The sequence below is a fragment of the Pan troglodytes genome, chromosome 10 (genome assembly GCF_028858775.2).
Source record: "Pan troglodytes isolate AG18354 chromosome 10, NHGRI_mPanTro3-v2.0_pri, whole genome shotgun sequence".
Classification (NCBI taxonomy): domain Eukaryota; kingdom Metazoa; phylum Chordata; class Mammalia; order Primates; family Hominidae; genus Pan; species Pan troglodytes.
The window spans coordinates 133,289,519-133,316,523 of record NC_072408.2 but is presented as its reverse complement, the minus strand read 5'-3'; the positions used below and the strand labels follow the sequence as shown (position 1 = coordinate 133,316,523).

General features: G+C 40.7%; 1 long non-coding RNA gene across 1 annotated transcript; it reads right to left on the bottom strand.

The window, feature by feature from the left end:
* Positions 1 to 1,743: 1,743 nt before the first annotated feature.
* On the bottom strand, positions 1,744 to 24,552 carry LOC134807441 (uncharacterized). The gene is made up of 3 exons (XR_010147911.1): positions 24,418 to 24,552; positions 2,084 to 2,139; positions 1,744 to 1,984 (listed from the first exon to the last, which is right to left on the bottom strand). It is a non-coding gene; the product is annotated as an uncharacterized LOC134807441 (long non-coding RNA).
* Between the last annotated feature and the right edge of the window lie 2,453 nt (positions 24,553 to 27,005).

Here is a 27,005-nt window from a genome sequence, read left to right as displayed (position 1 = left end):
GTTTGTCCTAATGCATGCAGGACTTAAAACCTAGATGACGGGTCGATAGGTGCAGCAAACCACCATGGCACATGTATACCTATGTAACAAACCTGCACGTTCAGCACATGTATCCCAGAACTTAAAAAAAAAATTAAAAAGGAAAATGAAAATAAAACCAAAAGCAAACACACACAAACAAATAAACAATGATAACAATGCCACATGATTTCAAAAAAAGATAAAAGTTATAAAAAAGAACCAAATGAAAATTCTGGATTTGAAAAGAATAATCATTAAAATGAAAAATTCACTAGAGAGGCTCAACAGTAGATATGAACTGGAAGAAGAAAGAATCTGTGAACTTGATAATAGATCAACCAAAGTTATATAACCTGAATAACAAAAGAAAAAAGAATGAATAAAAATAACTAGAATCTAAAAGACATGCGAGATGCTATTGGACACCAGCATATGCGCAATGGGTGTGCTAGAAACAGAGAGTGATAAAGAAAAACAAACAAATATGTACTTGAAGAAATAATGGTGGAAAATCTCCCCAATTTGCTGAAAAACATTAGTCTACCCACCAAAGGAGCTCAACAAACAAAAAATAAATACAGAGATATCTACAGCTAGCAACATCATGGCAAAAACACTAAAAGCTTAAGACAATAAGACAATCTTGAAGGTAAAATGAGAACAAGTTGTTGCATACAGGTAACCCCAATAAGATTAGTGAATGATGTCTCACAAAAAGCAATGGAAGCTAGAAGGTAATGACGTATTTTAAATGTAAAAACAAACGAACAAACACTGTTGACAAAAAAAACTTATATCCAACAGAACTATTTTTCAAAAATCAAACAAGGTAAAGGTATTACAAAACAACTGAAAAACTCAGATAATTTATTGCTGGCTACAGAAAGTAATCCATTTTCCCATGAACAAACTAACAGCACTGGTTAAGATGATTATGTCATTATAAAAGATAGCATGAAAGGATATTTATTCTCCTTTTGTCTCTTAACTAATTTAAAGGATAATTGTATACAAAATAAATTGTATACAACACTGTGTGTGTATATCCATTCATCCATCATGTAATCTAGCTATTCATCTATCTAATCTCTTTTATCTATTGATCTATCTAACCATCTATTCGTCTATCTTTTCACTTATCTCTCATCCATCCTCCATCTATTTAATCTATCTACTTATCTATTAATCTATCTACCATCCATACATCTATTGTTACATATAGTTAGGCCAATAATATATACAATATCTGGAAAAGGAATACATTTGCAAATGTCAGCACAAAGGTGTTGGGTGACCAAACTCACACTTTCCATTTACAAACTTACTGCAAAGCTGAAGTAGTCAAAGCAGTGTGATCTTGACACAAAAATAGACATATAGACCAAGAGGACAGAACTGAGATGTGAGAAATAAACACATGCATATATAGCCGATTGAGCTTTGAGCAGCAAATAGACAACCACAGTGACTTTTAAACTAAATTAATTGTCAACATTTAAGGCCAAGGTGCGCGGATCACCTGAGGTCAGGAGTTCAAGATCAGCCTGGCCAACATGGTGAAACCCCATCTCTACTAAAAACACAAAAATTGGTCTGGCGTGGTGGTGCACGCCTGTAATCCCAGCTACTCAGGAGGCTGAGACAGGAGAATCGCTTGAACCCAGGAGGCGGAGGTTGCAGTGAGCCAAGGTCATGGCACTTCACTCCAGCCTGGGTGACAGAGCAAGACTCTGTCATTAATAAATTAATTAATTAAAAAATAAAATTTGTCTGGTTTCCCTAAAAATTTGGAAAATTCATAAACACCAGGCCACATTCCTGCATACAAAGACTTGGCTGGGGGTGAATGATGGTTCTATCCACTGAAATTGGGCCACCCTCACTCAGTTCACCACAGTCCCCAACTGACCTGCTACATTTGCATCTTCTCTGTGGTTCGTTTTGGTGTTTTTGGTGATGGCCCCTGGAAAAAATAATTGCACCAATGATTATTTAACTACACGTGTTATGAGTCCTTAAATAGGAATTCTGAGAGCAGTTTATTGTAACCGGAATCTCTTACCTAGTTTCAGGACTCCATTCCCGGGGAATTCCTCTAAGCGTTTTTGTCTGAGTTAACTGACAGAAAGAGACAGTTAACACTTACTCTTTCTTAGCATGCTTTAAAATTGAAATAATATTCAATAACAATTCACTTTTGCCTCATGATGTGTATGTTATGAGTAATATGTCAAAAGAATTGTGGAAAAAGGAGCTGTGCAAGTTGTCACTATTTTGGGAGTTAAAAAGCTGTTGAAAAGTATATCTATGGCTAACAAGGATGTAAATTCTGGTATCCTGACTTTAAGCAAGATACTGACACATAATATTCAGTTACTAAAATGCTGTAAGGCAAATGTTTCCAGGCCACATATATTCATCCACTTGGCATTCAGAAAATCATGTTGTGTGTTTGGAAGAATGGCATGTGTTTGAAAGAGCCAGAAATTATATCTACCAGCCTGCACACTGGCTGGCCCTGGGAACCTTTTGTAATGCAACAAGGTGGACACATTTAAATGTCTTAAAAACAGAAAATACACACAGTTCTCAGGATATTAGGAGAAGTACTTTAAGGCCAGAAAAGTCCACATATGGAAGAGTATGTCTTTTTTTTTTTTTTTTCACTTTTAGTAGATGAAATTAGGCCATCACCAAAATTACTTCAATTTCCTTATTGTAATCCCACCCAAGCAACTTCAACATACCTGGCTTTGTATTGTCTACTTTGCACGTATTACGTTATTTTCTTTTCCATATTATAGGTAAAAAAAAAAACAGCAAGCATCTACTGCATACTTACCACATGCCATGCTAAGCCATTAGTAGTCTACCTAAAATACTTAATTTAACCCTAACAATGGCCTTATGCAGTGGTTATTATTACATTCCAGTTTTATGGATGGAGAAACAAAGGCTATAAGCAGTTAATATGGCCTGAATCAAAGAGCTAATAAATGCATAATAGTAAGTGTGGATCAAGGTATAAATCTGTCTCTCTGGTACCATAGTTGTTTTATCTGTAATGAAAACCCAGACTTTTCCCTAATGCACATTTCCATGCCATATACATGTGTGTTTGCATTTTACTCTTGCCTCACATTGGACGTGTCTGCAAATGGTCATCATGCTAGTAATATATATATATTACAAACTTGATATAAAATGATAAGCTTAGTAAAAAACAAAAAGGTTTGTTAAAATTGTTAAAATACACTGTCTATTTGCAACTATATAAACATATAGATACATAATAAGTATTGGTAATAATATAAAAGGCAAGATTCCTTTGAAAACAAGCCAGTACTGTCTTCTCTAAGTCTTTTAGCTTTCTGAAGTGGTTATTACCGTACCTCCTCATTTCTTATGATCTTGTTACTAGGATGAAATAAAGAGACAAACTCAGTTTACTAAGGTTGTAGAAGAGCCTTAGGTCCAATTTTTGTCTTCCCCTTGTGAGTGTACTGATAACTTGATTTAATTGCTCAGCCCCTGTGAGGAAGCTTCCAGTAGAATTTCTCACTCTCTGCAAGTCAGGCATTGCAAACAACATTGAGACTGATACAACTGTACTTGCATCTCTGCGTTTCCCTTCTTTCCTGAATCTTGGCCTTTCATGTTCTAATTACCTTAGTAACCCTGCATTCCACTTTTATTTTTTCAGCCTCCTGGGACTATCTAAAACCCTGTCTACTGCATGTTTTCTGTGACGATTTCTGTTTGACTTCTCAACCTGTTATTCCATGCTGCTTATAACCAGCAAATTCTTGAAGGAAAAAAGGGAAAATGTCAGTTTCACCCTGATAAGTTTCTGATCCCTCTGGCATCCTGCTCCTCATATACTGGATGTCTCAGTAGCTCCCCAATGCCATCAGGTTTTTAAAAAAATGTTTCCAATTTTCTTAGTTTTTCCCAGTGGTAGATTTGCTCTGCACCAAACGAACCCATCAAACCCCAAAGTGGAATGTCTCTCATCTACTCTCCTTTTATTCCACCCTCTCTGAATTTTACGTCCTTCTACACTTTTTGGCTTAGTTAGAAACTTGAATCCCTCTTATAGCCTCTCAAAAGTTATTTCTGGGGCAGAGAGCTCAATACGTCTCAGGCAGCACAACTAAAAAGGAAGACTTTTTCTCCCATTCACCTGAATCCAGCCATGAAAAGAGCCTTAAATGGAACAAAGCAATAATCTCTGCCCTGGTCTTTCCCTAATCTATACTAAATTAGCATCAGTTTAGTGTTTGAGGCAGAGAAATACACATAACTTTATATTAGGTCGTAAATAATATTTTTAGTAATACCGTCAAGAGCCATCTAATTGGCATCCACTTTAGCCTTTAACTTAGAAAATCTTGGAGAATAGTGAAGGAAAAATCTACAGTAATTAGATTTCTCAGAGAACAATAAATACCCCCGGGACTAATGCCACTTTATTTACCAAGGATTTGCTTCTGTAACATGGCGTAAGAGCAGCAAGAAACAAAATCAAATAACCTCATTTGCTTTTTACGTGGGAGGCAAGGGCCGTTTCGTTGAATGTCTGCACACGAGTCTACTTTTTAACAGAGATGATGATGTATGTGTTTCTCTAAAGAGAGAGTGCTTCCCTGTGAGAGTTGCTGCTGAAAAGACAGAGCCCTTGGTGTGTGCCAATTGCACCAGACACTGGCTTTTCCTGCTCCATGTCACTGTTTGCAAACCGGAGTTTCACATTTAAGTCTATTCAGAATGTTTCAGATGTATGGCTTGAATTGGGTGCTTATTTATCTGTGTCTCCTAAAACGATACAGCTAGTATACTCTCTTTTTTCTTTTTCTTTTTTTTTCTTTTTTGAGACGGAGTCTGGCTCTGTCGCCCAGGCTGGAGTGCAGTGGTGCGATCTCGGCTCACTGCAAGCTCCGCCTCCCGGGTTCACGCCATTCTCCTGCCTCAGCCTCCCGAGTAGCTGGGACTACAGGCGGCCGCCACCACGCCCGGCTAATTTTTTTGTATTTTTTTTTAGTAGAGACGAGGTTTCACCGTGTCAGCCAGGATGGTCTCCATCTGCTGACCTCGTGATCCGCCCACCTCGGCCTCCCAAAGTGCTGGGATTACAGGAGTGAGCCACTGCGCCCGGCCTGATTCTATTTTTTTAAAAACTATTATAACAAGATTCTTGAACTGGGTCTGAACTGAGATTCAGTCTCAGAAAACATTGCTCTCCACTTTAGGGATTTCTAGAATGTAAAAGTCGAGGTAAAATTTGAGGTCGTGCCAGATGGCGCATGGTGGTTGTAAGCACAGGGTCTATAAACATCCCCAAACATAGCCATACCACAAACGCATGGGACTGCAGGAGACTGCAGGCTACCCCTCTATACCTCTTCAGGGATGCTGGGACATCTATGAAAAGAAAACCAGAACATATTTTCTTTCTTTCTCATTAAGTGCATCGTGTCTCCAAGCATTAAGATTTGGCTTTCTTTGTAGGTGTGGCACATTTGCTTACCAGCTAGAAAAGCCCAAAATATGCATGAGATGACATGCTGATTTGGCTCTCAGTTTGAATGTTGTTGATGTATAGAAATGCTACTCGTTTTTGGACCTGGATTTTGTGTCCTTTACTGAAGCTGTTTATCAGTTCTATGAGCTTTTTGAAAGAGTCTTCAGAATTTCTAGGTTTTATATCCTCAGTGAAGAGACATAATCTGACTTCTTTTTCCCCTATCTGGATGGCTTTGTTTATTTCTTAGCATGGACTTCCAGTACCATGTTGAATTGGGGTGGTAAGAGTGGGCATCCTTGTCGTCTTGTTCCAGGTCTCAAGGGGAATGATTTCAGCTTTTGGTTTCCCAGTATGATGTTGGCTGTGCATTTGTCATCGCTTTCTCATAGTATTCTGAGGTATGTTCCTCTGATGCCTATCAACAGTGGATTGGATTTTAAAAATGTGATTCAAATACCCCGTACAATACTACACAGTCATGAAAAAACAAAATCATGTCCATGGCAGCAACACGGAGGCAACTGGAGGCCATTATCCTAAGCAAATTAACACAGAAACAGACAACGAAATATTGCATGTTCTCTCTTATAAATGGGAGCTAAACATTGAGTACACATTGACATAAAGATGGGAACAATAGACCCTGTGGACTATTAGAAAGGGGAGAGAGGAAGGGGTTGAAGGTTGAAAAACTACCTATTGGGTACTGTGCTGACTACCTGGGTGACAGGATCATCCATACCCCAAACCTTAGCATATTCCCATGTAACAAGCCTGCACATGTACGCCCAAACCTAAAACAAAAGTTGAAATTTAAAAAGAAAGAAAGAAAATTCTGTGAAACATCACTGAAAATATATTTTTGACCCCTTCATTAATATTAGAAATATTTAATTCATATAAAACACAAATTGATTACTTAAAGAAACCAGCCTGCACATGTACCCCAAACCTAAAAGTTGAAATTTAAAAAGAAAGAAAATTCTGTGAAACATTACTGAAAATATATTTTTGACCCCTTCATTAATATTAGAAATATTTAATTCATATAAAACCAAAATTGATTATTTAAAGAAAAAGTATATTCACTTACATAACTTAAAAATCTTGGAATATCTGGCACCAGGCATGGGTGGATCCAGATACCCAATTAATATTTTCAGACTCTCTCTTGCATTATGTTTATTATTTTGTTTTGTTTATTTTGTTTTATCTTATTTTACTTTTCTGAATCAGGGTCTTACTCTGTCACCTAACGTGGAGTGCAGTGGTGTGATCCTGGCTCACCGTAGCCTCGACCTCCTGGGCTCAAGCTATCCTTATACCTTAGTCTCCTGAGTAGCTGAGACCACAGGCATGTGCCACCATGCCTGGGTAATACTTTGCAGTTTTTGGTTTTGGGGTTTTTTTTTTTTTTTTGTATTTTTTGTAGAGACGGTTTCATCATGTTGCCCAGGCTGATCTGGATCTCCTGGTCTCAAGCTATCTGCCTGCCTTGGCCTCCCAAAGTGTTGGGATTACAGATGTGCGCCACTGTGCCTGGCCTCTCTTGCATCATCGTTTAATTCCAACAATATTGATTGAACAGTCACTGTGCACATGATACATTTCTGAATATAGAAATAGGGCAGTGACCAAAGTAGATGCAGTTGCTGTTGCTGCAGAGCTGACATGCTGGGGGGCTTGGGGTGTGTCTTACACGCTGGTCACATGTTCTCACTTCTCGAATGTCCCTTGAGGTGTTTTAAACTTTAGCAGGGCTGTTTGCAATGGTTGGAACTCAGCTGTTTAGCTTTGATATCTCTCCAGTAAAATGTACAGTAAAACTAAACTAAACAAACAAGAAAAATCTTGTATTTTTCATGACACTCTGCAAATGATTTTAGACTTCAGTGACACAGAGTAATATTCAGTTATATTCTTATGCCCGAACCAACCAGGGGAACTGCAGAAATGAAATGTGCTATTGTCACCGGATGCGGTGACTCATGCCTGTAATCCTAGCATTGTGGGAGGCCGAGGCCGGTGGATCAACTGAGGTTGGGAGTTCGAGACCAGCCTGACCAACGTGGAGAAACCCCGTCTCTACTAAAAATACAAAATTAGCCAGGTGTGGTGGCGCATGCCTGTAATCCCAGCTACTCGGGAGGCTTAGGCAGGAGAATCACTTGAATCCGGGAGGGAGAGGTTGCAGTGAGTCGTGATCGTGCCGTTGCACTCCAGTCTGGGCAACAAGAGCAAAACTCCGTCTCAACAACAACAAAGAAAGGAAATGTGTTGATTGTCGTAGGCCTGGAACCCAGGTGAACTGGGACTTGGGTCAACCCTACTAAACACATAGACTGAGAGTGAGAAAGGGTCCCCAAAGGAGATTTGGGGTCTCAGTATCAGAAGAAGAGGATGTTTCCTAAAAAGGAAAATATAACCAGCACCTACATCTTCAACAATATTTTCTCGGGATATATGCTCCAAAGTGAAACTGTAGATTCAACAGATAAATTTGAAGTGTGTTGATACATTTTGTTAAGTGTCTTTCAAAAGACTGTCAATTTATTGTAATTCCAACCTTGCATAACTTCTTTACATAGCGAATAAATTTGTTAAAACAATACAAACTGTGATTGAAATGTAAAATGCCTTTATATATTCTGGGATAATTTTCCAATGATTAAAGGCTCTCCAATATGTGTATTAATCTGGAACTTTCCATTAGTTCGAGTTTCAATGATTTCTAAAATGATACCTTATCATGGTTGTTACAATGCAGAAAAAAAGCAAGACAAACATATCTTCTTTGGAGAAAATGTAACTTTTTCATGCTGCCTTCTCAGATAGATAATTTTTCAATTACCTTACTTTGGAATTTTGAAAGTAGAATAATTTCTTCCTAAAAATGACCACAGTTCTCCTTTTCACTGGCAGAAGATCAGCATACTTTTTTTTTTTAAAGTGCTTTCCCAAGAACATTAAGTCAAGTAGAAGGAAACAAAATAGAAAGCGGAAAATTCTAAACTTATAGATTTAATATAAAGTTTCCCCAAATAGAAATGACATAAGTGTTCTGTTACCAGATGATTAAACTCTCCAGATCTGCCTGCATTTTCTCACTGCCAGAGCTACTGTGCTTTGAAATATCCCTGTTTATTGAGAGTGTGGTTGGTTGTGGTGTACTGAAGGCAGCTCTTTCACTTTTGTGCCCATTTTGAATGAATAAGAAGAGAGTAGTATCTTCCAAGCCTTCACCCCGAGAATCCACTTTGCAGTCAGAAAGTCAGAAATGTCTGCTGCACTTGAGAAGCCTCTTGCTTCACCTTCTTTCAATACAATAAGAAAAATACCCGACGTCAACATAGCTCTGCTTGCCCAGTGTAGTCTGCACTGGGCTCATCTGCTGTTTGCCCCATGTTTCTTCTTGACCTTGACTCTGTGCAATTACCCATTGGCAGGTGGACATCACCTGGTTACTACGGCAACCAGTCCAGACCATCACAGCAAGAACAAGTGATGGAGACACTGCATGGCCTCTTAGAGAATTGATTGCTTCCTTTCTTTCTTAGAGAAAGAATCATACAGAAGTCTTGTCTGGTGGCCACAGAGAAACTAGTCCAGCAGTTGAGGGTCCAGCCCACACTCTCTCCAGACCTAGGAGTAACTACGAAGTGTTACACAATTCTTTTTATGAATTGAGGCAGTAGATACATGATTGATAAGTAATGTCTGTATTGTACAATATTGATGTAAGTATTGTAAAAGGATTAATGAACACTGAAATGCACAAAGTAGGAAAAAAGATGCTGTCCATCTCCACTGCTAGTCTACTCCCCTGAGTTAGTTTGCTCGTAATCTATCCTTCTAGGCTAAATGCAAATCCAAGACGCTAAACACTTGGATAGTCCGTCTCAGCATTTCCTTAAGGAATTCAAGCACATGGCCTCTGCCGATAGATGCACTCACATCCACTGTTGGTTTAGATTTCTTCTACATATTTTCTGTTGTGTTGTTTTTCTTTTTTGAGACAGTCTTGGTCTGTCACCCAGGCTGGAGTGCAGTGGCACCATCTTGGCTCACTGCAGCCTCCACCTCCCGGGTTCCAGCTATTCTCCTGCCTCAGTCTCCCGGGTAGCTGGGATGACAGGCATGTGCCACCAAGCCTGGCTAATTTTTGTATTTTTAGTAGAGATGGTGTTTCACCATGTAGGCCAGGCTGATTTTGAACTCCTGACCTCAGGTGATCCACCTGCCACGGTCTCCCAAAGTGCTGGGATTACAGGTGTGAGCCACTAGGCCCGGCCTCTTCTAGATATTTTTCTCTTCATGACAGAGGTCTTTGATAATACCCTAGAGAAAATGACAGCCCCCAGTGTAGTGTCGTCTCTGTTTTCACCCTGCTTCATTTCCCTCCAGACCATCCACCAATACATCTGTATTGGCATTATTTATTTCACTGTCTTTCTTTCTTCATTTGACTATAAGCTCCATGAGTACAGCAACTTCATGCCTTTTGACCAATGGTATAAGCCATGCTCAGAAAACCGCCAGCCACAAAGTGGGCCTTCAATGCAAATTTGTTGAAGGAATGGGTGATGTAATGAAGAAATGGATGCAAATACATAATATAGGTATGTCCACATTCTTAATTTATGCCTGTGCCTGTCATTGTTAATCACTCACAGCCCTTTTTTCCCACTCAATCTGCATCTCAGAGATTGCCTTTACATTATTGACGGTAAACAGAGCTTTATTCAGTGTGAAAACTGTTTTCTATCTCTCCTCTATGAGATAAAGTCTATTATCTTGAAAACTACAGAATTTTGGAATCAGATGATCTTATTCTAGTAAAATTAATAATTCCTTTTCCTAAAAGTTACTTCACATTTATTCTTTAGAAGTAATGAAACTTACTCAGGGACAGGGACTGGATTGTTTTAAAGAGGACAGATGCTCTCCCTGCATTTGAATCCTGGCCAACATGCTAGCTGCTGGATTTGGGGAAAGATATTTTCCACTCTGTGTTTCAGGTGTCTTATCGGCAAAATTAAAAAATATACATACCTACCTTACAGAGTTATTACTATGTAAAAATAAAATATGTAAAATACTTCAAACATGGCCCAGAAAACATAATTTTAATTTCTAAATAAATGTATGATGAAATGTATTTCACTATAAATGTTTACTGCATAAAATATAACACTGTTGTTGTTTAATTATCATTTTCATGATGATCACTAAAAAGCTGTGCCCTTTCCGAATCAACACCAAAAATAAATGGCTTTCCTCTGATTTCAGTGTCAACTAGGTATTTCAAGGTATGGGCTAGAGGAATAGAAGTTTTTTTTTTTTAATCACAGCCCATATTTGTATGGGGTGTGTAAAAAAATACACAGTCTATGCACACACACACATACACAGATAATGGAAACACAATTTTACAAATCTATGCTTTTTTGTTAAGTGCAATGAACTTAAATACTTTCTTCTCTTTTCTGTTCTGTTCCATTTTGCATTGTCCTGTCACAGTCTGCTCTACCTCATCTGAAAATGTTGCTTCGACTCATTTATTTGATGCTAGTAATCACTGTAACATAAATGAGAGTCATGAAGGAGTTATGTCCAACAAATAGGTACAAAAACTCAGACTTTCATTTAAAAAATACACATAGAATATAATAATATTTTTAATGAGCTGCCAAGCTATGAAAAGACATAGAGAAACCTTAACACAGCTTGCTAAGGGAAAGAAGCCAATCTGAAAAGGCCACATACTGTAACATTTCCACTATATGGCGTAATGGAAAACAAGCTATAAAGACAATAAAAGGATCTGAGATTGCCAAGGGCAGGGGATGGGGGAATGGATGGTTGGAGCACGGGGCATTTTTAGGGCAACGAAAGCATTTTTCTAGGATACTATAATGGTGGATATGGGACAGTATGCATCTGTCGAATTCTATCCTTCTAGAGTAAATGCAAATCCAAGACTCTAAACGCTTGGATAGTCTGTGTCAGCTTTTCCTTAAGGAATTCAAGCACATGGCTTCTGCCGATAGATATGCTCACACCCTCTGTTGGTTTAGGTTTCTTCTAGATATTTTGTTTTTGTTTTGGTTTTTGTTTTTTGAGACAGTCTTGCTCTGTTGCCCAGGCTGGAGGGCAGTGGCACAATCATGCCACTGCACTCCGGGTTAGGTGACAGAGTAAGACCCTGACTCAAATAAAATAAACAATAAAATAAAATAAAATAATAAACATAATGCAAGAGAGAGTCTGAATATATTAATTGGGTATCTGGAGTTAGCATATCTATGCATATATACATCTGAGTGGTATAAATGCACAATACAGACAGTGATCCCTAACATAAACTAGAAAATTTAGTTGGTAATAATGTATCACTATTGGCTCATCAATTGTAATAAATGTGCCATTCTAATGCAAAATGTTAGTAAGAGAAGGATCTGTATGTGGGGTTGGGGTTGGGAGAGGATCCATGAGAATTCTATACTTTATGCACAATTTTTCTGTAAACCTAAAACTGTTTTTTAAAAAATAGTGCTTATTAAAAAAATGTAGACTCAAATGGAGAGTAAATGTAGCATTTCCTGTGACATTTATGAAAACACAAACACTGTGTGCAGGAGAGGAAAAGCCCATCTTTCCTATTGGTGGCATTTTAATATGCTTCTTTCCCAGCCCTCACTGTGCCAAGAGGCTGACTGTTTTATCTTGACCAGGATGCCATGCTAGGCATAGTTTCATGTGACATTTTTATGCACTGCACAGAGAGATTAAAAAATCATTAATGGCTCTAAACTCATTCTCCAATTTTCGGTGTGTCTATGTTTCTTTCTGATCCTTTATCTGCTCGTGCCTCGATGCCTTGTTTGGGACAAAATTAAGAACATGAGGTGAATTAGTCTAAGATAGACTCACATTCATCCTCTCAGCTCCTCCTAACTTGCTGACTGAGAAACCAATTTAGATTGCCAGGGTTTCATTGCCTCTTCCAACAGCACGGGTCTGTTAGACAGATTGGTAAACAAGAGTGAGCAGCAAAGTGCCGTGTGTTTCTATGAGGAGCAAGAGTCCGGGTAGAACAGGGGTTAAAGAGGGCAGAGAGAGCAGACAGTGCAAAGCAGGCAGGGTGATAGGAAAATGCCCTGAAGGAGAAAGCTGTGCTGAGTCTTTGGTAGAAAACAACAAAAACTGATTTGGGTCATCAAAATGTGGGGACATACTTAACGAAGGATGTGAGGTTTGTCACTGGTATCAGAATTAAATAGAAAAAGTAAGCCTTGGAAAAAACAGAAACCGAAACAACAGTTCCAGGGATATGACACACAGGAAAAACTTGGTCAATACCCACCCCTGCTCCACCCTGTGTTTCTGGAAACTCAAGATTCTTGTTCCTGATTGGCCCAGGTTGGTTCAGACTCTCTCCCCTACGCCCTCCCGCTCTACCTTGACTATGGGAAGGTTGAGAGTCACGATGGACAGCCACTCCCTGCTAATTCTATCACATAGGAGTAGGAATGTTCCCCCAGAGCAATCAAGAGGCCAACAGCAGAAGATGGGGGTAGGGAGAGATGCTGAATCATACATCAGTAGAATATCCTGCAAAGTAATGAAGATAATCACTTACTCAAAGAAGACAGGGGACAAGAAACCTAGACAGAAGGAACGGTGTATTCAAAGGAATGCATATAAATTACTAACGGGAGAGCTGGAAAATGGAACTCAAGCAATGTGAATGAATGGGTTGTGAAGTACACTTGATTCTCACGATTCAAGGTAGTTATATTCTATGAAATCACCTGCAACACTGAGCAATTAGCAAATACTGAATACTGCTTCTAAGGTAAATATGGAGCTAAATTCCTGTGAATGTTGGGTTATGTTTTGGCAACAAATCAATACATAACCTTGTTTTGTGTGTTTCTTATTTAATACATATGGTTTCATTAACATTGAGCTCATGGTCAATAGCACAATAGTTCATGATATTTCCCTGGAAAATCAGGGGAAAAAATCTAGAAGAGAATGTTTTCTCAGTTAAGAACTGGTAGTCCGGCTAGGCACAGTGGCTCACGCCTGTAATCTCAGCACTTTGGGAGGCCGAGGCAGGTGGATCACGAGGTCAGGAGTTCAAGACCATCCTGGCCAAGATGGTGAAACCTCGTCTCTACTAAAAATACAAAAAAAAAATAGCCAGGCGTGGGAGCAGACACCTGTAATCCCAGCTACTAGGGAGACTGAGGCAGAGAATTGCTTGAACCCAGGTGGTGGGGGTTGCAGTGAGCCAAGATCATGCCACTGCACTCTAGCCTGGGAGACTGAGGGAGACTCTGTCTCCAAAAAAAAAAAAACAAAAACAAAAACAAAAACTGGTAGTCCATAATCACAAAAATAATGGGTTTTAAGAAAACTAATGTTTCAAAATAAATCAGGTATATTTTAAAATAAAAATGAGTATACATATACAGAAAGTTGATTGTACAAATTGCCTCATTGCCATACTCAACTCAATCATTGTAGTAGGCAGGGGGAAAAGCGTTCTGGGTTCATAGCATTGGCGCCAGCAGTTAAATTTTCCACAAGTCCAGCGGCCGAGACTGCCTATTGTGACTTGAAACCAGTTTTATCTAACAGCTACTGAAACAAACTGCTGCGACTCTTAAGACTAGTTTTACCCTAGACCATCACCTACCAGTCAGAGACTGCCAGCTTTCCAAAACTTTACAGTGTCAGTGAACTTTCCTTCAATACAATACATAAAGGTTTTCCTTCTATAAGACCTCCGACCGTCTCTTTGTTCCTCAGAGACACCAGAGACCACCCAGTTTGTGTTGTAGCCCCAAATTTCAATTCTTTCTTCCAAAATAAAATCTTTTAAATGAGATTTATCTCTATGTTTTATATGACTTGGAATATATATATATATATATATATATGTATATATAGAGAGAGAGAGAGAGTCAGTTTTTGCAATCAAAATAATTGCAATTACTTTTAATTGCAAAAACCACAATTACTTTTGCACCAACCTAATCTGTGTGTGTGTGTGTGTGTGTTTATGCACACAATGGACAATGGCATGAGCATTTTCCCTTTTCTTTTAGGAAAAAAGAAGGTCAATCCTGCTCTAATTCCTGCCAGCCCAGCCTTGTTGCAGGCTGGCCAACGTCTTTTCTCAGCAAGATGGCCAGAGAGAAGAGAGAGAAATCACAGGGTCAGGGAAACCCTAAGTATTTCTGTTGCTGTATAGTTCCTCATATGAGCAAGATGTTAATCATCTCTAACTAACTGATAAAAGGCTATGAAGTTTTAACTTACAAATAACTTGATATTCACAAATTATCTAACACAAATGTTTTTTCCAGGGAGTACCCAAGCAACATGCATTCCAGGAGCCCTCAACCAGGGCCACTTGGACTTGTGTTCCAATTTTCTCTAAAGCTTCAATTTCTAGGTAATCAATTAATCTTTTTAACTACCATGAGGAGCTTTGCGCAAAAGGCAGTTTTTTAGCTGGGCATGGTGGCTCACACCTGTGATCCCATCAATTTTAGAGGCTGAGGCAGGGGGATGATTTGAGCCCAGGGTTTTGAGACCAGCCTGAGAAACACAGTGAGACTGTCTCTCTCAAAAAAAGAAAACAAATTAATTGGGCATGGTGGCACATGCCGGTAGTCCCAGCTTGGGAAGCTGAGGTGGGAGAGTCATTTGAGCCTGGGAGGTTGAGGCTACAATAAGCAGTGATCACACCACTGCATTCCAGCCTGGATGACAGAGTGAAACTCTGTCTCAAAAAACCAAAAAGGCAGTTTCTTTGTTTGTTTTGTTGTTGTTGTTTGTTTGACTCTTTTTTTTAATTTTTTTTTTTTTTTTTTTTTTTTACATTGAGTCTCGCTCTGCCACCCAGACTGGAGTGCAGTGGCACAACCTTGGCTCACTTGCAACCTCCGCCTCCCAGGTTCAAGTGATTCCCCTGCCTCAGCCTCCCAGGTAGCTGGAACTACAGGGCACATGCCACCACGCCTGACTAATTTTTGTATTTTTTTTAGTATAGACAAGGTTTCACCATGTTGGCCAGGCTGGTCTCAAACTCCTGACCTCAGGTGATCCACCCGCCTCCACCTCAGCCTCCCAAAGTGCTGGAATTACAGGCTTGCGTGAGCCACTGCACTCAGCCAGAAGAGGCAGTTTCTTATATAAAGGTATTTCTTAAACTCTGCTAAGGTTTGGACAGCTTCAATCGAACAGCAGGAGAAGCGGTTCTTCTGCAGGACACACCAGGCTTGTCTCACCAGGTAAAACAAATGTAATTAGTGAAGCAGGAAATATAAGAAAAATAAGTAAACAGAAAAACAGGTTTTCCTATACTTGGCTGACTCACTCCAAGGCCAGCAATAGGCAGGGCCCTAGCGGGCCTTGATAGCACTATCTGAAAAGCCAGAGCCCAAAGGAATGAGCTCCAGAGACTCTCCCAACACACCCGCCCCCTAGAACAAGGATAAGAAAAGCAAGTTCTTCTTATGAGTTGCCCCCTTTGAAATTCTTTCCCTATACCATTATCCTGTGATCTGCTCTCACAACTACTTTTGTAACTATTTCTGCAAATTTGCAAGGATTTTGTAAGTTCCTGCTTCCAGCTGTGCAGTATGGCGAAGGTCACAAGACATGCCTGAGTTGTAAAACCTGTCACTGTTTGATAAACTGTCTTTGTTCTACCTGCTTTCACGCCACTGCGTTTGGCACCACAGATGCACGTATAAAAGTCAAAGCCCTGTCCAGGGCTCAGCTTTTTGGATGCGAATCTGCTGAGCCAGTGCACCTAAATAAAAATCCTCCTGTCTCACCCACTGGTCTCTCCAGTCTCCTGATTCTCACAACATTAGCACCGTCCATCCATCCTCATAAGAGCTCTACTGGGTAGGTATGAGCATCATCATCTTTTTAAAGTCAAATTTGTGCTATGACATAATTGTAGATTCACATTCAGTGCTAAGTAATAGTATGGAAGGATTTTACCCACTCTTAACTCAGGTTGTCCCAGCGGTAACAGCTTCCAAAACTACAGTGAACAATCATCACCAGGAAATTGACACAGAAATGATCTGATCTTATTCGGAGTTCCCATGTTTATAGCTGTATGTCTATGTGTGTGCGTTTAGTTCTATGTAACATCATTACATGTGTGGTTTGTCTCTCCACTGCCACAGTCCCGACACAGCTCAGCTCCATCATCACAAGAATCCCTTGGGCTGCCCCTTTATGAACACACATCCCTCCTGACACCGCTACTCCCAGCCCTGGCAACCGCTAATCCATTCTCCCTCTCTATCATTTTGTCTTTTAAAGAATGATTTATAAATAGAATTGGATAGTATATTATCTTTTTACAGACAAATAAATAAGACATAAGCAAGTTAGTTATATAACTGGAAGTTCCAGTGGAAGCCACAGGATAGCTGAGGATTTTACCACTGCAAATCTTTGCTCCCAATCCCTACAGCACACCCTCTCAGACTTGTTCTGAAATGTGCTTTATTTTAATCATTTTCAAAATTTCACTTTCATCTTTGTGGACAAGAACAGAAACTTTAACTCAATATGATTTCACTGATTTTGAAACATTCTGTTTAAGATAAAAGAGAAAAGCCTTTTAATGTAAAAGGAGGGAAAAAATGCAGCCCTCTTTTCTCTCCAGACCCCATGTTACCAACCCACATTCATTCAGGCAAATGCAGTCTGGAAGCATGTGCTGTTGGACATGCATCATATTAAACACATTCCTTTCATCATTTTCTGCCATGTAGAATTCCGGTGATGTAACATAGTATCCATCTTTCTGCATTTTATTAAAACATTGGATGTTTTGGAAACACTGGCCCTATCTTTCCATTTGAACAGCAGGTGATCACAAGCCTTTGGTGGGTGTGAGTCCCAGCTGGCTGTGGTCTTCACCTGGTCTGACATTGGGAAAGACGTGCTGGGATTTGGCAGCCCCTGATTCAGCAGCTGCTTCTTCTGCTTCTTACTGTGCCAGAAGTGTTGAAGCTGCTTCCAGCCAGCCAGCTGTCCAGTTAGGGGATGGTCCACTCCCTGGGCCATGCAACAAGAGGCCTGCAACACTGCCCTCCATGGGGTGGTGAAAACTCTCTGAACAGTATGCATGAAATCTTTCATATAGACCTACCCTCGCTGTTAGAGCAGCACTTGAGAAACCTCATTACAATGCAGTTTCCCCAAACAATATATGTCGTGGATGGAACAACTTGTGTGCGGGTACTGTAATAAGCAATGTTTTAAAATTATTTCATTTCTTCCTTACAACACTACACTTTGAAATAGGTGCTATTATATATTTAAACATATAAGGGAAAAGATAGCTCATAGCACAGGAAAAAACAAAACTTCAAGTTAATAGATGTAATTTTTTTTACACAGTCATGCACTGTATAGCTACATTTTGGTAAATGACAAACCACATATATAATGGTGGTCCCACAGGATGATCATACTGTTTCTATTGTACTTTCTCTATGTTCAGATATGCTTAGATACATAAATACCCTTATGTTACAATTGCCTGCAATATTTAGGATAGTAACATGCTATCCAGGTTTGTAGGCTAGAAGCAATGGGCTGTCCTCTAGCCTAGGTGTGTAGCAGGCTATGCCAGCTAGCATGGAGTGTGTGAGTACACTCAGTGATGTTCGCACAATGACAAAATCGCCTAATGATGCATTTCTCAGACAGTGTCCCCATCATTAAGTGACACATGACTGTGTATTATTTCTTAAATGTTGTCCACATCAGAATTCAGTGTTTATTGGTTTCCACCTTAACAGAGAACACTAACTTGGATGTAGTTTGCTAATATAATTTCATTTTTCTGCATAGAGAACTGTGGTTTTTTGAAGCTCTTCCACTTGAACAGGTTTTGTGATCCAATGATGGAATTTGGTTAACATTTTTCTTAAAAATGACCATGCGGAAAAATAAACACTAGGAAATGGAGCCCATACCTTTGACTAGATGGTGAGAGGAAAACAAATTCTCCCTGGTCATAGGAATCCCATGATTCACTTCATATGAAAGTGGGCTCTGAGAGTATCACACTGGAAACAAAGGAGCTCCTCTTTCATGGTTTCTATTCTAGACAGTGTGGCATGAGGTGATGTAATGAATTCACCACAGAATATCAACCAAGCTTGTGTATGTCAGGCGCAGAGGGAGACACCTGGTAGCCCAGCATGTGGGAAGGTGTGCAGCATGCAGGGAAGAAGAGTTTAACACAATAGACTTGAAAGACTTCTCTGAATGTAGCCCCTAATCCCTCATGAGCCCTCAGGCAGTCTCTTAGATCAAGAAGACATGGCCTCCCATCATTTTCCCAAGGCGATGTTTAATGTAGAAGTAAAAGAGTCTATCTAATTTCTTTTTAAAAACTGACTCTTGTTCCCCAAGGACTCCCTCTGTGCCAGGCAGTGCACTCAGCAGTTAATGAGTTTAGTAATTCTCCCAGTAGGCTCATGAAGAAGGGAGTAGTAGTATGGCAGGAAAATAAAAAGCCTGCCCTTCTGCATGTGAAAGCACGCTATCTACTTTCTATATGTTATCTTCTGTGACCGTATTATAGCTCTTGCATTTAGGCAGTGCAAATATTCTAATCCCATGTTTATCTACCATCTCCACATTTTCAGAGGCAGGAAATCAGGCTGAGGGCAGATACATGCCCTGCCACTGATCCTCCAAGACGTTTGCTCCCATTTACGTGTCCTTTCCACCCTCTATCCCAGCACATGGTACCTCAGCCATGGTCTTGGTGATGGCAGGAGTTTCCCATCATGCACCAGTACTGCTCCAGGTGAGATGATGCTTTCTTATCCTCTTACCCAGGCCTGGAAACATGTGCTAGGCTTCATCCTTCACAGACACTTCCTCTGGGAGAGATTGTTAGTTAGCCCTGATATTCATTCCTCTTCAGTAATGGAACTTCCGATTTTTACTTGATAACTATGTATTAACTATAGTAACATTAAAAAGCATATTATCCAACCTCCATTACAACTACATTTTTCCTGGTGACCAGGTTTCAGACAGTGGAATATAAGCAGTAGAGTCACATGGCAGCTTCCAAGACAAAGCAGCACATGTCACTGACCCACGTGTGTGCCTTGTCTCTTCCTCCTTCTTGTATTCTGTGCTTCAAGATGATTGATGGAGCTGGTACCACCACCTGTGAGGAAGCCTTGGAAATGAGGGCCCCACACAGCTGAGTACAAGCTGAAAAGGACCTGGATTCCTGAGGACTTCAGCCCTAGGCTTCTCACCTTTGGACTTTGACATGGGAGAAAAATAAAATTATCTCTTGTTTAAGCAAAATTACATTGAGTCCTTTACTTGTGATTTGAATAAAAAGATGACCAAGTCAGGGTCATTGCACTCCAGCAAGACACAATACCTCAATGAGGGTACATGGTTTGATGATGCTTTTAAATCCTCTTGTCAATCCTTGTTACGATACTAATGTTTATTGGAAAGCGATGACTAACTTCACTGGTTAGTGTTTGAAACCAATTGAATGTTTTTAAAAAATAAGGTTAAATACTTATCAAAAATATTAACTTCATAGCTGCTAATGCTAGGTTGGTTGTATCAGAGATAAAATTGGTTTCTTAATAGAGTTGACCCTTGAACAATATAGGTTGGAACTGCTAAAGTCTACTTATGTGCAGATTTTTTTTCAGCCAAGCATGGATAGAAAACACAGTATTTGTGGGATCTGAAATCCATGTACATGGAGAGCTGATTTTTCACATATGCATGTTCTGCAGGGCCAACTGCGGGCCTTGAGTATGCACGGATTTTGGTTTACATGGGGGTCCTGGAACCAATCCCTCTGCATATACTGAGGGATGACTGGACTTCGTACTGCAAGTCGAGACCCGTGGACTCATGCATGCAGAGGACAAAGGCTGCCTGCTCCCAGCCAGGCGCAGAGAGCTCAGGAGACTCAATGGTGAGTTTTCCTCTGACAAACCAGTTCTCATATATATATATATATATATATATATATATATATATATATATATATTTTTTTTTTTTTTTTTTTTTTTTTTGAGACAGAGTCTCTTTCTGTGGCCCAGTCTGGAGGGCAATGGTGCTATCTCAGCTCATTGCAACCTCTGCCTCCCGGGGTCAAGCGATTCTCCCTGCCTCAGCCTCTAGAGTAGCTGGGATTACAGGCGCCTGCCGCCACGCCCAGCTAATTTTAATTTTTTTTTCTTTTTTGTTTTTCTGGAGACGTAGTCTCTCTCTGTCGCCGAGACTGGAGTGCAACGGCGCAATCTTGGCTCATTGCAACCTCCGCCTCCTGGGTTCAAGCGATTCTCCTGCCTCAGCCTCCTGAGTAGCTGGGATTACAGGCACCCACCACTACACCTGGCTAATTTTTGTATTTTTAGTAGAGATGGGGTTTCACCATGTTAGTCAGGCTGGTCTTGAACTCCTGAGGTGATCCGCCCGCCTCAGCCTCCCAAAGGCATTTCACATATTAACTGCACTCAATAGAGAGGTGACCAAAAGGATATCAGCATCCTGCCATCTCCCTAATGGGACACACCCTTTGCCCTTCCACAAGGATGTACAAGTATCTGTGCATGTGTGTGGTGCGGGGCGTCCTAACATTCCTGAGGGCTGGAAGCTTCTATTTCATGGTCCAGCAGGAAAACGTGGAGAGACAAAGAAAAGTTCCCCCTGTCCTTTGGGAGATGCTGCTTAAGACAAAATAGAGACCAGAGGTAATTTTGTTGGTAAAAATGAGCCACATGAGGGATATATGAATTGAATTTGGCACAACAGAGCAAAAAACCTGGTGATTCCAAGTGCCTGTAAGTTATTTCTTGGACAGAACTCTCCTCACACCATATTTCTGTAAAGGATATGACACATGATTGCCTATTCCTTACATTTTCACATTTTGTTGTTTTGGTTTTGGTTGGGGAAACTTTAATTTATTTATTATAAGGATGGCTGCCATCCAAACAATGAATCCAATGCAGATTTTACCCTCATGGTCTTAGCTTCCTGCCTCTCTTTGTACGTGGTGTAAAAACCCCCTTGTGGTATAATTGTGTGTGTGGACCTTGTCATCAGGACTATTCCAAGCCCAGTTCTCTTCCTTGGTCTACTCCCTCAAGCATCTTTCTTTTGATAAGGCTGCCTCTGACTCAAAGACAGAGTTCTCTTTTATCAGAGAAACAAATGAGCCTGGCTAATGACGGGGATGAAAATTGGACCTATAATGAGCTGCTCTATCATAAGTGCGTGTAAATTACATATTCGGTGCTAGTTAAAGTTTTAACATGACACAATACCTTGTAATTACATAGATTTAATTAGTACATGCAGACAATTTTTCATTAAGAATGCCTCACTAGGGCCAAAAATTCCTTCAAAAATCTCTCTTATGCATGGGGGTTTGAACTAGCCATGAAGGGGTTCCCAGCTGCACATTCAAAAGCAACGCTGAAAACGAAATGTTGGCACGCTCCTGAGGAAGAGACATTAAAAGGTTTAAAGACTACACACACTTCCTGTATAGTTGTGACACCAATAAATTGGGCGCCAAATATAATCATTGTCAGGTCACTGTTCTTATCTGAAGGGAAAATAAATTCTTGGAAACAAAATTTGGCCTGAAGATTTTTGCAAGATTGGAAAATCCTTTCTAATTTGTTTGTGGTTGTCCATATGACCCACAGATATTTAATGGGTATCTCTCTTAAAAAAGTATTTTTTAGAAACCAAAATATTACTTTACAGATATAGTAATAATAATACTACATCAACTATGCAGTAAGCATTCAAATTCTCCAGTGATGGAAGCCTGTTTTATTTTATTTTATTTATTTTATTTTATTTTATTTTATTTTTGAGATGGAGTCGGCCTCTGTCACCCAGGCTGGAGCACAGTGGCACTATCTCAGCTTATTGCAACCTCCGCCTTTCAGGTTCAAGTGATTCTTGTGCCTCAGCCTCCCGAGTAGCTGGGACTACAGATGCGCACCACCATACCTAGCTAATTTTTTCTTTTTTTTTTTTTTTTCTTTTTTTTGTATTTTTAATAGAGACAGGGTTTCACCACGTTGGCTGGTCTCAAACTCCTGACTTCAAGTGATCCGCCCACCTCCGCCTCCCAAAGTTCTGGGATTACAGGCTTGAGCCACCGCGCCTGTCGGGAAGCCTGTTTCAAAGCCATTAACATATCGTGTGCGGATTTAATTTTTCTTATAAATTAGCACGCCAGCATTTCATTCTTTGTTCTCGCTGTACTCAGCAAATGCTAGTACTAGGTACATCTTTGCCTGAGTTTCTGCAGCTGCCTTTTCTGGCAGAGCTTGTTTTGTTGCAAGACACATGTTATACAGTTCAATTGTCCAGATAAAAACCAGGCTTAGCTTGGTTTAAAAGGCAAACATATTAGCAGCTTGGTGGAAAAATAGAGGCATTTGACTGGAAGAAATGAAATCAGCTTTTGAAAGAATGAAAATATGCATGAACAGTAAAAAAGGTGAGAACCACCATCACTAGGGAAAGAACAAGGGTATTAATATCGTCTTAATTTATAGAATTGCTTGGATAATGCTGGGGTTGATTTTCATCTGATTATCGCAGATACAAATAGGAAAAAGAAAAACAGGCTTATAAGTGACTCATACCTATCATGAGTGACTAATTCCAGTTCTGTTCTGTTCTGACTAACAAAGCAAATAGTTTGTGTGTAGGTTGTTTTTGGAAGGAAAATGATTTGAAACAAGGGTCTAAGCTGTTTCAGCAAAGTATATTAAGCCATCGGTAGTTTAGAATAATATTTCTATATTCCTATGAAAATAACGATAAGGCTTGTTAGAGAAGAAATATAAGCAAACTGATATATCCCTATTATCTGAGCATATGCTTTGGTTTTTCTCAATATTATCAATAAATAGCTTTTTGATAATTGGCCAGGTAGTAAGTAATCATTACGGTCAAGCTATTGACACTATTGAAGCCTGTCTTTCATTTTTGAATCAGTCCATGCCCATCCCATCTTAGGACCTTTGAACTTGCTGCTGCTTCTGCCTGAACCCTCTGCATATGGCTGGGTTCTTTTTTTATCCTTTTCCTTTAGAAGAAGGATCCCTTATGTCACCTCCTAGGAAAAGCCTTCTCTGTTCACCCTAATAAGATAGCCCAACCACCCCCATTCTAGTCTCTCTCCATCAGATTGGCTTCTTTTCACCCTTCCATCCCAGCATTATCACAGTCTAACAATAGTCTGTTTCCTTGTTTTATTGACTGAATCCCTGCATTAGGCTGTAAGCTGCATGAGACCAGGATCCTAAGCTGTCACTTTCAACACTCTTTCCCCAGGCACTAGGAAGGGGCGCAGCTCACAGTAGGCATCATGAGGAATGAAGGAAGGAAGGAAGGAAGGAAGGGAGGGAGGGAGGGAGGGAGAGGGGAAGGAGGGAGGGAGGAAGTGGGGGAGGAGGGAGGAAGTGGGGAAGGAGGGAGGGAGGAGGGAGGGAGGGAGGAAGGAAGGACCCACAGATAGAGCTCAAGGGCAATTCACCTCTTACTGAATTCCTCTCTGGAAAACCCAGCATCATAAGGCAGTTGTGGCTTAATTATCTTTAAAAAAACAATTTGGGGAGGGAAATAATAGGAGAAAAAGGCTAGGGAAACTTTTATTTGTTGATTTCCAAATAAGGCACTTAAAACATAGCAGAAGTTTTCAAAGTAAGCCAGAGAAAGTTTAATATCTTGTTGACAGAAGGACCGAGTTTTGTGAAATGTGAAGACATGCAGTCTGCTCTTACCTTCAAATTGCTGTCGGTCACTTGTGCCCTCTGCTTTGACAGTAAGAATACAAAGACACAAAATACCTCCTTGTACCTCATCAAAATTCTCTCTCACCACAGCAAGAGGAATGCAGACCCTGAATCTTGGTAATGTGTCACTATAATTTAAATATAGATCATGACAAAGACACCATACATTATGTCTAGTTTAAGTAGCTCAAGTGGAAGGAGGAGTGTGAGCGTGGGAGGGTGTGCTTGTTGAGGAGTGAGTAAATATAAGGAGAATATGGTACAAAGCATCACCTTTATAAAAAGAATAGCCCACAGCCCTACACTTTCTATGTGGCTGTGCCTTGTCTTCCCAGCCAAGGCTGCAAACTTTTCGAACGGTAGCAAGTATCTTTTTATTTTTTCTCGGAAACCAACACACTAACCTAGACTTGGGTGCACAGTGGATGCCGTATAGTCTATGCTACGTTCACCTGCCTGTGTCACCATGGATGCCTCAGGCACTTGAGCTGCAACTAAAGGTCACTCCACCACAGTGCTGGTGTAAATAGAGTCCACGTGTATATTCTGTGCTTCTGCCGACCCACCGTCACATAGTATTAATTCTTTAACTTCATGTCCAGGCCCAGTGAAACTTCGCTTGCTTTGCCTTTCTTCACAAGGGTGCTGTGGGGTTAATTCATTCCTGGGCACTGGGTTGAGGGCACTGGGAGCTGGACAATTTCTTACATATCCGCAGGGGCTCTTTGCATTTTTTGGCTGGTGGCAAAGCTGTACCAGAAAATATGCCTTTCCATATATAATTCCATGCTTTCCTCTAATAATAATAATACTCCATTTATAATAACCATGGGCCAGGCGCGGTGGCTCATGCCTGTAATCCCAGCACTTTGGGAGGCCGAGGCAGGCAGATCAGGAGGTCAGGAGATCGAGACCATCCTGGCTAACAGGGCGAAACCCCGTCTCTACTAAAAATATTAAAAAATTAGCCTGGCGTGGTGGTGGGCGCCTGTAGTCCCAGCTACTGGGGAGGCTGATGCAGGAGAATGGCGTGAACCCGGGAGGCGGAGCTTGCAGTGAGCCGAGATCGTGCCACTGCACTCCAGCCTGGGAGACAGAGCAAGACTTGGTCTCAAAAAAAAAAAAAAACCATGATTTCTATATAGGAAAGCTGCTATATAGTCACTTTAATAACTGATTAAAAGGTAAGAATGACAGCCTAGAAACTACAGACCCAAGATCCAAGCCTGGAATCATGCCGTACATCTCGAAAAGGGGAAATGCAATTTAAAATCCCGCAGCAGGCAGTTCAGCCATGGAGGAAGGAACACATTGTGGTCTTGAAATTTGCTTTCAGCTTCCCCAGCACTTATAATCCGATTTTCGCCAGCGGAGATGAATAATGACCCTCCTCAGCCTATTTAAGGCGGATGGAGAAGAATGATGATCACACATATTGATATTCCTCCCCCTCTTTCTTGTTGCAAGAGACATGAGGAAAGATGATCTCCTTTATCTTGAGCCCTGCTGTGCTGGGGATGAGGTGAATAAGCATTTCCAAGGAAAAAGAGGAGGGGCCCCTAAGGTCCCAAATCAATGAATGCGTTTGTGGGAGGGTTTCCAGCTCTGGGTCGCTGGGGAAGCTTAAGAATTTTCAACAAACAAAATGATGTTTAAAAGAAACGTCTCATACATGTTCTGAAAACTGGATAAAACGCATAGAAAATATGTTTTGTGTGGCCTGGAGCTTGTTTAATCTACTATTAGACAAGAAAAGATCCTCTATGTGTTTTCTCCACGGCTTGTTTTTAGTCAACTTTAGTGAGTGTAATTATACAATGAAAGGCACCCACGTTACGTGCGCAGGTGGGAGAGTTCTGACCGGAGCCTGGGATTGTCTGTTGCCACCTCCTCTGTGCAGGCTTTTGTCTCTCCAGGGTGCCCCTCCTGGGTCACAGAGCCCCCCACGCCTCTGGAACCCTTTTCTCCTCCCCTTCTCCTCTTCCTCATCTCACTGTGGATTGCAAACTGCCACACTTCTGAGCCCCTCTTCTGAAGGTCGTCATGCAGAGAAGGGGGTTGGGGGGCCGGCTGCCATTTTCCCAATTTCTCAGCCCAGGGCCTCACCTGAGTTGATACCTGGCAAATATCTGTGGGATCAATGTGTGGCCAAAAGACTGTGGCTTCCAGGGAGGGGCAGGGAGGGCAATTTAAGAGGAAGGGGGTCGGTTGAGGTGGCTCATATCTGTAATCCCAGCACTTTTGGGGGCCAAGATAGGAGGATTGCTTGTGACCAGGAGTTCGAGACCAGACTGGGCAACATAGCAAGATCTCATCTCTACCAAAATATATATTTATAGTTGGATGTGGTGACATGGGCCTGTGGTCCTAGCTACTCAGAAGACTGAGGCAGGAGGATCGCTTGAGCCCAGCAGATTGGGGCTGCAGTGAGCTATGATTGCGCCACTGCACTCCAGCCTGGGCAACAGACGGAGACCCTGTCTCAAAAATAAATAAGTAAATAAATAAGAGGAAAGGGTCCTAGGTAAGATCCTTGCTGGGAGAATTGCAATTCCCACTTCAAGTGTCAGAGCTCC